Raw genomic sequence first — 8,432 nt, 5'->3', positions numbered from 1 at the left:
AACTCAAAACAATCATGAGAAATCAGTTTGGTAGGTTCCATTCATTTTGTTGTCACACAAAATCAAAGCGTGTTCATCTTTCTTTTGATTTGAAGGAAATAACAATCATCTTAACCCATGTCCTCTACTGCCTTGTGTGCTTCTGTATGAAGATGTCTAGGAAGATAAAGATTTGAAAAGCCTTTATGCAGTGATGAAGAAATGTACATATGCAGCCCTTCTCCATCCCCAACACACAAACACACACACATCTCATACCCTTAGTAAAGTGAACCAGCTGTGTAATCTTTGAAACTCTGTAGAATTAGCTAGATGTTTTCCTCACAATCAAATACACCCTCTGTTCAATTCCACATAACCCTAATATAGCAAGTAGTAATCCTTCGACAGATTATTATAAATATACTCATTAATTTATTTGTTGTTGTCTTGTCATAATAATATGTAATACATGTAAATACGGTACGTTTTGCTGGAAAGCCACTGGAGTTTGTGAGAATGAAGACTTAATGTTAACACTTAAACGGCCAAAAAGCTTATGAAGCCTCATTTGTAGGTAATAAGCATCGGGCAGTCGTCTGAGAACCTGTCAACTCATCACTGATCACCTCACTTTTTCAAAAAAATAAAACATTCTATTTTCAATGTTCACTTAATGTGCTCTACCGCCACTTCACGTTTAGCGCCATTTCAGCATGCTATGCGTTCTTGAGTCCTGATATTATATGCTTCAAAGGGGGGGTAGGGGGCATTTTTGTAGGTTTTCTTCCCCAGCTACAAGTCAACAAACTCATGTAAAAACTTTCTTCTATCTAAAGGCCTTAGTATGCTTCAAAGGAAGTAGGATGTAGGAGGAACATTTTTATACCTGTTACAAATGACCACTATAAAGTCTGCCATCATGGCCTCTCTTTTTTAGTAATCGTAAAGATAACGTTTTACATTCCCTGTGATCCCCGGGCTTCTAGACACTTAGAAAATACGTTTCTTTAAAGCATATTGAGGCCTTAAAGTTTGAATTGTAATGCTTGAAGTATTTTTGTGTACAAACAAACCATTTTTTTACCCTTCAAGTTGCTAGGGTCATGGCAACGTCAATAAATTGGCCTGGTCAGTTTCAATCAATTTGTGCTGCCAATTTGAGTTTTGTCATTTTTTTAATTTGAATTCTACAAACTGTTTTGCTACTGTGCTCCTAAAAACAAACAAAGAGGAAAGTTTCTATAGTTCTAATGTAAGCTACAGTTATTCTATAAAGTTGACTCAGTCATCATCACATGTGAACAAAAGCATCTTTGGGATGCTTTTATTATGGCTTCCAAACAAGTTGACAATGGCATGCAAATGAATTTGGCAGAAGCTGTACATTTGTTTGTTTCATTGCATGTTAATGTTCCAAATTGGTCATTACATCTGCAAGTCCTAAATGTACATGCCTATATAACACTATTTAACATCAGAGCCAAAGGTGAAGAGACTCCTACGAACTTCCGAGGTGTAAAACCTGAAGCATTCACATATTAAAACACGTTTCTGCCATTGAGTTCTACCGATTGAGATCAATCCAACAAATGTGGTTTTCATGAAATTCTGTGATTAAAACTCTTCTTCATACTGCCAACTAAAAAGAAACAATCACTCAACCCAGGCCTAACACTTTCCTTCAATTTAGCTAACACAGGCCAACTTGGATTAACCTCTTTCATACCATTTATTTTCTTTTTCTTATACATTCTAACTTATAGTTTAATGAAGGTCAATAGTATAAAATGCTTTATAAATGCTTTATGGGTCAGTAATATGGACAACATTTTGGTTACAAGATTGTGAAAAACCCATTTGGAGTACAGGTTATCATCTCCCAGTGCATTTAATGTTTTTTAAATTGCTCTTTAGCGCTTGGCCACATATCTTCTGGGCTTTGGTTGTTGTTTCTTTTCCACATGTACAGATTTTGGGTACATTAGTGTGTTAGCCATTTTGAAGGCAGTGGCCTAGATCTGCAGATATCTTTAATGTGTCCTCATCTGCCACCACTGTTAAGGTTTGGTATATTGTGGTTTAGGTTAAAAAAATAACTACTTCTTAAAGGTTAAAGGATCTATATCAAGAGATATTGGTTTAAAGAAATTAGCAGTATAGATAGGAAATGGGAAACAAACGCCACATATCCAGGTTTTTAAAACTGTATAACAACAACGTAATTGCTACAGCTGTCACGCTCTGACAGACAGGTCATGATACACATGGTCAATAGACGTCCTCACCAGAAAATGGTTGTACTTTGGCATTTGAACAAACTATTTGTGCTGTCATTTGAATGGTTAGAGGATCCCTAAATATTTTTGACAACCTCATAATCCAAAAGCTTTGTAAACTCGTTTTAGTACTGCTTAATAAAGCATAACTAAATAAATGTATTACCCATAACCAAAGCAACAACAAGAAAAACTGCATACTACTGTTTAATTAACCAATGTACCATTTATAAAGGGTTTATGCTAACGTACAGCTAGCATAGGCACACAACACCAGCATGTACATGTCATGGATAGTAACAAAGAGGATGTATTTGATTATAAGGAAATTAAGGTGAGCTAAAAAGTGTTAACATGTTGGTTATAGAACCCAGTAGCGCCCCCAAATCCCATTAATCAGGGAAAGTATCTTCAGCCTTGTTAGTCTCAGATGAGTTTCCAGTTTTCCAGAGTGCTGGATGCCTATGCTTACTTATAATATAGTGTACAAATATACAATATGTTCAGTTAATGCACTGGATTTTATGCATAATATTTCTTCACTGGATGTGGATGCATTGTGTGCTTGAGGGAAGCTCGAAGAAGTGCCAAATTTCATGACTGCTAAACTTCCATGTTTGTCTATTAGCCTATGAAAATTTAAGAAAAAGCAACAAACGTTTTTATTCACAACATGAGCTTACGTTGAACAGTAATGCCTATAGCACACAAACAAAAGTAAAAAGTGATATCATCAGTGGTTGAATGTGATGCTGAATTGAATTATTGGAAGTAATTTTGGTTACTCATAGCACTTTGTTTGAAAAATGTGATACTTGTATACTTTGTATACAAGTTAATAAAATGCTAACACATTGTGCTGCAAGCCCTATAAGTACTATAGGGTTACATGTTATATTAATGTATGTATTATGACTTATTGTACAAGCCATTGAGTTAGTGGGTAAAGCAGCATGCACTTTAGTTGTCTTTGGCAATAATAGATAGGCTCCCTTCTCCTGTAAAGTAGCATCAACTTCAGTGAAAAACACTTTCTTGTTCTTGTGGAACATCTTGATGTCCAGAAACAATCATCCAGTGTCATGTGAGATAAGCCTTTTTCTGACAGTTTAACAATGTTTCTCCAAAGCTGAATCATTTGACAAATGACATGTAGAGCAGTTTGTACATCAATACAGTGGCATTGAAAATAAGACTTTATTTTAACAACAGAATAACACAATCAATGGTTCAAATGGCTGTGTTGTGGGAAGTAATGCAGGTTTGGGTTGGTTAAGCGAGAGATAAGACAAGAGATAAGAAAAAAAGGTAACTATGTACATTTAGTATACTAGTTTTGAAGTACTTTTTGTGAATAATTCCATTTTGTGAGACCTTATACTTTTACATTTCATAGGAAATATTGTCCTTTTTACTCCACTACATTAACCTGTAGTTACTAGTTACTAATGTTGTTCAATGCAAATTATAAATAAGATGCACTGCTAGAGTTTAAACTAGCCAGTGTCATGATAGAAATGTGTAGGCTTCAAAGATTTTATTTTAATATGCACCCAATGATGCAAATCTCTGTACATTAAATCTCTGTGCTTGATTTGTAGTGATTGCTAATGCTTTGAACCTCCAGAAGGGGGAACATGAACAAACTTCTCCATTTGTTGTATTTTAAGTAAAGACAAGTGCTGAGTCTGTGTTTTCTTTCATGTTATTTTTCTCCCATTTAAAGTAATTATTCAACATTTTAGGAAATACTCCTATTTGCTTTCTGTCCGAGAGTTAACAGAGAATGTATATCAGTATCACGTCTGTGCCTTAGAGAAATATGCCTATTTTATTCAGAGAGTCACGATAAGATTAATATCAATCTTATGTTTATGTGTGGAGTATGGAGCCGGAGTCAGGAAATGGTTAGCCTAGCTTAGAATAAAGACTGAAAAGAAGGGGATACTAACGCTAACAGTGGCTTGTTTAATCCTTCTAGACACATGTTTAATCCTTCTAGACATCGAAATGTAAAAACATTTGATTTGTCGTTTTAGTGGTTAAGTTACTAGCTTGAAACATTTTCTGGCAAAGAATAGAGTATAACCCAGTTACTTCTGTCTGCACACTGTCCCTAGAGCTAATCTGCTGCTGAACAGATCATTCCAGCACATTATTGAATTTAAACCCAGCAGTTTTCTTCTTAGCATGTCTGTCGAAGATACAAGATGTTAAATAGTGAACCTTAGAGGTGTTGGTAGGAGTATTTTTTAACTGTGGACAAAGTCAGGCTAGCTGTTTCCGCTCCTTCTAGTCTTCATGCTAAGCTAGGCTAACCACATCCTCACTCCAGCTCTGTACTTGACACACAGACATGAGATTGATATCCATCTGAACATCTCTAACACTGAAAGAATGTAAAATCCTTGTATTTTCAAAAATATTAAACTTTTTATATTAAGCAAAGGGACTGAGCTCAGGTTTAGCCTAGCTTAGCATACTGGGGGTGGGTGGGATAGCTAGCCTGGCTCTTTACATTTCAGCAAATAGTTTTTCTCAAAAATGTTGAACAATTTCTTGAAGGGTTTTACACCAGAAATACGTGGATACATTATATATTTACAGTATAACACATGAGTACTGATGCAACGGTAAAAAAAAAGAATGTGAAAAATATATTTGACTTTTAATACTTCTTACTTGCAACTTCTGAATCCAGTTTTATTTCATCATGGTACTGATAGCTTTACTTAGTCCTATTCCCACTTCCATTAAATCATTCTGTGGCTGCCTTTCATAGTTTTTATTATTATAATTTGATATGAAAGTATTTTTGTAGCACAACAATTGCATTGTTGTGCAGTGGAATATGTATTTTTATAAAAATATTCTCCTAAGCATATGAATAAATTTGAAGTCACAGAGAAAACTGTTCCTATCCTGTCCTCTACAGCAAACATCATGCAATTATCACACACAGTTACACAATTCAAACCTTTTCCCACCAATATATACATTTTTCTAAACAATAAACGTAACTCTGAACATTTGTACTGTATATGCACATGTGTAATGTGCTCAGCCCAATCAGGAAGAATTGCTCATAATGGGACAACGAGATGCGTTTCAATATAAATGAAAAAAGTGATTCATGTTAGGTTAGGGTTAGCAGCTCACTGAGCAGCAATGTCAGTGTGATAGCTGATCGGTTCACCACTTTGGTGATCATATGTTTTGATCCCAAGTTTTTATTCAACGCTACCATCAGGTCCAAATTTTACCTGCAAATTATTATCTGCTTCAGATGTAGGCTGATTTATTTAGTGCTAATAAACAAATGCTGGCATGCTAAACTAAAAAGGGATAACGTCATACATGATAAACATCAAGATCATGTCATGTGAATGTGCACCTGACTATTCCTATTGCCTAGCAGTGTGCGGTGATACATACAAATGTGTACACCTTAGACAAGAACATTCACAGAGCTTTTCATTCTGTATTGAGGACCAAAACTAACTGAAAACAATTCTGATTAGGAATACATTTCACCATGTGTATCCTATTATCCAGACGATAAACTTAAATTAACACCACCTATGATAAAGTGCAGGCTTGATTCCCTTTATAATATACATTCAAACTAGCAGTGAGGTTTGTGCTTTTGCTAGTGAGACATATTCTAAATGCACATTTCAATTGGGAAAGAGATAAGCCAATTCAAATGCTAAATACATTTTATAATAGCGCAATGTTTCATCAGTGTTGTCTCATTATGGGAGCACAAAGATCAAATCAGCTAGCATGGCTGTAGAATCTCAGTCCGGTTTATTTTTTAGGATAATTTACTTTGTCATTAGCATTGGAACCATTGTGTCTCTGTACCTTTGCTACACATATTCTACCAGCTTTAATAACACACATTACACATTACAATACACACACACTATACATTACATTACACACACATTCATGGTTGCTGGCGAGCTAACAGCTAACGTTGTACAGCTGCTAGAGTACGTTGGCCTTTTAGGACAAAGAAAAGGTTCATTATTGAAATTTGCTTGAAAGCTAAAATTCACGTGGCTCTCAGTCTGAATGCAACTATTGAAGTCCTGTTTTAAACACAAAGGCCTACACAAAAGAAATTGTAAAAAGCTCCTCTCTTACAGTTGGTATGCCGTGCAGCATCGTATACCACGTATGCCAACAGAACAACATCTGAGTGTCCTGCAGAATAGTGTGGCTTACTGTGTAAGAGGGAACTGAAACAGATGGATTCACTTGTTTATAAAAGTCATTGTTATTGCCGTTCTACATGTTTCATTACATTACACGTTTTAGGTCTTGTTTACCAAAAAAACAAGCATATTTCCAAGACCTGGGCAACTTCATCTACAGGGAACCAAAGTTTGAAAACGAAAGTGGAAGTGTAATTGACCACTCAAGTCATGCTGGCACATTGTGGTAAAGAACTCAGAATGCTAAATCTGAACTAAATGCTGCAGAAGATCAACACACTTCCTGTTTGTTCTTGTGGCTGACATATTCTCACTCGAGTGGTGGAGATCAGGAAATTTTCCCATGCAAATATTTGTAATTAAAGCCTAACCTTAAATACACTCAGTATTCTTCAGTCTTTTTGGGCAGTATGGTACACCTTGATAAAGTTACTCAAAACGTTATCAAAGTCCTATAAAATGCTCTCAGAAAACAAAGGGCGTGGGGTTATAGAAATCCCCAGCTATAGCAGAAATAATTGGGTGTGAATGGAAGTGCTCGAGGGTTTTTGGGATGGTGCCAATTTGAACGATTTAGATAATCACAACAGGAAACTGCTCCAAGCAACAGGTTTTTGTAGGATTATGTCTGTGGAAGATACAGAGACATCTAAGTGTGGGAATGAAAGGTGAAAGTAAACTTTGCCATTCAAGTTTGGTTACATAACTCATGTAAAACGGCCTTGGGTCCCTTGAAAGACGATATATAAATACAATATATTATTATAATTTTGAAGCCATAACATCAAGGGAAATGTCCTCCTTTCACAAAACAACAACTAGTGTTATTGATCAGTTGTTTTTTTTCAAAAGTTGGTGAAAGTGCATTTTTCAAAATATAAAAAGAATGATTGACTTTTTGTTCTTTTTGTAAGGATATTCAAATTTGAACAGTTAAAAAACTGCCTATTGTTTTTAATGTTTAACAATTCATGATTCTGCCATGATTACAATCATTTTACCAATACACACAAACACAAAAAGTTCATGGTGTAGTTTTCTCGGCTGTCCCACCCTTGATCCTCACCACGATTGCTACACGAATTGAGTCTAAAATGAAAAAGAAAATATTTTTGCATAGCTGTAACTATTGTTGCAATAACGTCTGCCCCTTTATTTGGAACTTTTTTATGAAATATATATATCTGTGTGATGTTTAGGTTCTGTTTGATAGAGATAGAGACAAAACACCACCCAGACTAGAATTTCTTTCAAGGAAAAGCTGACCTACAATGAGACAATCATCAAATGTGTTCATGTATAAATGTTCATCATCATGTACAGTATAATAAACTAAATGTGAAGAATCTCACTTTTTTCCATCTTATCTTATCTTATCTTTATTGTAAGAAAGGGTTGTCTTTTAAAGAAAAGGTCAGCATTGCATCGTGCTACCTTACCGGAAACACTTTGTGACCATCAGTGACTGCCGTTCCCCATCAGCCCCAGTCAACCAAGGAGTACCTCAAGGCTCTGTGCTTGGCCCCCTTATCTTCACCATCTACATGCTCCCACTTGATCAAATCATCCGCCACCATGGTCTCATTTTTCACTCATACTAGGGTCGGCTCTAGAACAAATCGAATGGGGGGGCAATCATTTACCACGGGGCGGCACACACTGCCGTCAACAACCAACACACAAACACCAACGCAACTTCAATTTCAAAACATGCTGTAAAGTCTCTTGTTTTCACACACATTGCAGGGTACCTCATTGGACTCCAGTCGGCACAGGCTGTAGGGTCATCTTGACTAGTTTTATGGATGTGGTCTCCAGTTGACCATGCTCATAGAAACAAACTTGAAAAATTCTCATTTTTCATGGCTCCACTTAAAATAAAAACAACAATAAGACATACGTGCTACTCTTGAGATGCGCCGGTGAAGATGGCCGCATCGTCTTTTGGCTC

Source organism: Trematomus bernacchii, unplaced genomic scaffold, assembly GCF_902827165.1.
Source record: "Trematomus bernacchii unplaced genomic scaffold, fTreBer1.1, whole genome shotgun sequence".
NCBI classification, from domain to species: Eukaryota; Metazoa; Chordata; class Actinopteri; order Perciformes; family Nototheniidae; genus Trematomus; species Trematomus bernacchii.
This window is presented reverse-complemented; position numbering follows the sequence as displayed.